Source organism: Trematomus bernacchii, unplaced genomic scaffold (assembly GCF_902827165.1).
Source record: "Trematomus bernacchii unplaced genomic scaffold, fTreBer1.1, whole genome shotgun sequence".
In the NCBI taxonomy this organism is placed as follows: domain Eukaryota; kingdom Metazoa; phylum Chordata; class Actinopteri; order Perciformes; family Nototheniidae; genus Trematomus; species Trematomus bernacchii.
In genome coordinates, this window is record NW_022987597.1 from 867,474 (window position 1) to 870,939 (window position 3,466).

A 3,466-nucleotide genomic window follows, 5' to 3' on the forward strand; every position below is an offset into this window, starting at 1 on the left:
TCAGAACCGGCCCTGGTGTCATCCCCACAGCACCCCCCATTTGAAACATGTTCCCACGGCTATGTTTTCATATTTAAGTTTGTAGCAAGTGGAGGGCTGCTGGCAGGCCCGGACTGGCCATCGGGAGGGCCGGGAGGTTTCCCGATGGCCTAGCGATTTTTTTTTTTATTGTGTGTGTGTGTGTGTGTGTGCGTGTGCGTGCGTGCGTGCGTGCGTGCGTGCTAGTTTCAAAGACCCCCATAGAGCTCAGTTTATAACTCGAACCCTGCAAGGCACGATATGTAGCCAAGGGATACAGTCAGAAGAGGGGTGAAAACTATGATGAGACATTTTCACCTACCGCTAACCTCACCAGTATCAGAGTGTTAATGCAAAAAGCAGCACAGGAAAATCTGATTTTACACCAAATGGATGTTAAAACTGCTTACCTACATGCACCAATAGACTGTGAGATATACATGGACCAGCCAGAGGGTTTTGAGGTCAAATCTAGTAAAGGTGAAAAGTTGGTGTACAAGCTAGAAAAGTCATTATATGGGCTTAAACAGTCAGGCAGAAATTGGAACAAAATGCTACATGAGTATCTGAGTGAAAATGAGTTCCTACAGAACCCTGCTGACCATTGTGTTTACACAAAAGAAACTGAAAACTGGAAAGTGATAATGATAATATGGGTTGATGATATAATCATTGCAGCTAGTGATAACAATGCATTGAAAGTTGTTAAAGAGATGCTCACAGCTAAATTCAGGATGAAGGACTTGGGGAAACTAAAACATTTCCTTGGCATTGATTTTGATCAAACTGATTCATGTGTAAAGATGTCACAGAAGAAATATGTGAACAAAATACTTGAAAGGTTTAACATGCAGGATTGTAAACCGAGAGCGACACCTTGTGAGCAAAAACTGAACTACTTGGATGATGCTGTACCGATGAAGGATGTTAGAATGTACAGAGAGGCAGTAGGTAGCCTGATCTACCTAGCTGTGTGCACGAGGCCTGATTTGAGTTTTGTTGTCAGTAAACTGTCCCAGTATTTTTCTGAGCCGACAGAAGAGCAATGGATTACTGTCACACATGTACTGAGATATTTGAAAGGTACAATCGACAGGAAGCTGTGTTACCGGAAATGTAAGAGTGAAAAACTGGGCTTACAAGCATACAGCGATGCAGATTGGGCTGCTGATCTAACCGACAGACGTAGTATGTCAGGTTATTGTGTTAGCCTTAATGAGAGCGGGCCACTGGTTTCTTGGAAAACCAAAAAGCAGCCAACTGTTGCTTTATCAACTTGTGAAGCCGAGTATATGGCTTTAGCAGCTACTATGCAGGAGTGTATGTACCTAATACAACTACTAGAGGGCATTGACAAATGTGAATATACACTACCTACGATTTACGAAGACAACCAGGGCACAATAGCGTTGGCAAAGAATCCTGTTAACAGACAGAGATGCAAGCATATTGACATTAAGTATCATTTTCTGAGGTCAACTGTGGAAGGGGGAAAAACAAATCTGATTTATTGTCCAACAGACCAGATGGTGGCAGATGTTATGACAAAACCTGCACCAAAGTTTAAGTTGATTAAGTTTGCAAAGTTTATGTTTGGTGAGTAACAATTTCTGTAAGGTAGAGAACCTTATAATGTTTTTATTTGTTAAAAGACCACAAATGTGTTATCAAGTGGGGGTGTTAACATTCAGGTAAATATGTTACCAATTTGTGTTATTTGTTGTGCATGACTGGAAGCCAATAGCGTAACAGGTTAAAGGTCAATGATGGGTATAAATAAAGCCACGCCTCCAATGGGAGGGCCCGTTGAATGAAATGCCACTGCCTCTGATGTTTCGTTACTCCTCCGCTTATTTGGATGCTAAACAGCAATGAAGTTATGCTTACTCTGCTAACAGGGTGCGCCATAGTTTATGGGCGCTGTACGCAATATAGGCGTAGTTCTGTTAGTATAAGATAATAAGATGTACTTTGTTGATCCAAAATCGGGAAATTGTGTTGTTGTGAAATTTCAAACAAAACATTTTTTTAATTTCTAACTTTTCTTCTTTTTTTCAATTTCCGGTGCCCCGATGGTTTGATGCGCCCTTAGCATTCGCCTATACTGCCTATGCCGAGGGCCGGCCCTGCCGTTGGCAGAAGGAAGAATGGAGAGAAATATGTGGAAATAATACCATCAATAAAATGTTACCTCTCATTTATCAAATATGAAGAATTCATTTTCAAACATTGATTAAAGCCAATCTTAAAATGATGAAACAAACGCCTGTTTGAGACTCCTCAGTGCACACAAACACATCACTTGGAGAAATAAATAAATACGGATATGTTATTTAAAACCACCTCGAATATGTTGTGTTCATGTTATGAAATGTTTTCTCATAAATGATGCGGTAAGCAGGAGGACAGAATTACGTCTAAACTGACGCCGTTTAGCATTTCTATAGGTTGTAGATACGAGCATGGTTTTATATCCTATCACGTTTAATCGTGTTTTATGCCGTTTGCCAAGACTTGATAAGTCGCTCGTAAAACCCAGGAGGTATGGAAACTAAGAACACCATATGTGGTAAACAGCTAATATAACACAACACATTGTATTTCCTTTAACTGGTGGATTATGGATCTATAGTTGCTGATCGACAGCTGGAACACAAACCACCAAATACAACACAATAATTCAGATCCAGTCGTCATGACTACACTCCGGAGGGATTCCCCCATCATTTCTTACAGTTTCTCATCAAGGGGGGGGGTCTCCTGTCCCCGGGACAAACACACTGCCTGAGGAAGGCTATGTGTATTTATTTTGTCATTAACTTTTTTCGGACCACTTATTTATTTATGTTGGTGACGATCCGACCTCCATGCTGCTACTCTGGTTCAAACTGCATCCACCAAACAATATGATTTATCTCCACCTCCACAAAATAACCTAAATCTGACACGGTGTGAGATGTCTTTTTTAGCTGTTCTGTCCTCATTTCCTGTGATCTTCTTCATGCAGTCAGTCACAATGAATGAATGGATGGATGGATGGATGGATGGGCGTTTCTTTGACTATTTATAGGCACATATGGGCGTTACGTGAAGCCCTGCAAAAGCTGCGCCACATTTCGAGTCGATTGTGATTTATAAAGGGAAACGGGCGTAGGGAGTGCCGTACGCACTTCCCTCGCCGGTACGCAATGTTTTGTGAATCGGAAAATGTCGGAACATTTCTGTACCTATTTTTTTGCTTTGTACTACGTAAGCAACCTTCTCACGTGAATCCTACGCAAGGCGTTATAAATGAGGCCCCAGATCAGTAATCAGCATATTTAGCAGATTAGTAACCTTTGTTTGAACCTCCGCCTCGTTATGTGTGGATCAATTACCCTCATGCTGCACACTGTATGATCTGCACTACACGTCCTCACATCACACGTCTGGGGATACAAGCATGTAC

General features: G+C 41.5%; 1 long non-coding RNA gene across 1 annotated transcript; it reads left to right on the top strand.

The window, feature by feature from the left end:
• Positions 1-277: 277 nt before the first annotated feature.
• Positions 278-1,836, top strand: LOC117482495. Its single transcript, XR_004555889.1, has 2 exons — positions 278-482; positions 1,493-1,836. It is a non-coding gene; the product is annotated as an uncharacterized LOC117482495 (long non-coding RNA).
• Positions 1,837-3,466: the final 1,630 nt, after the last annotated feature.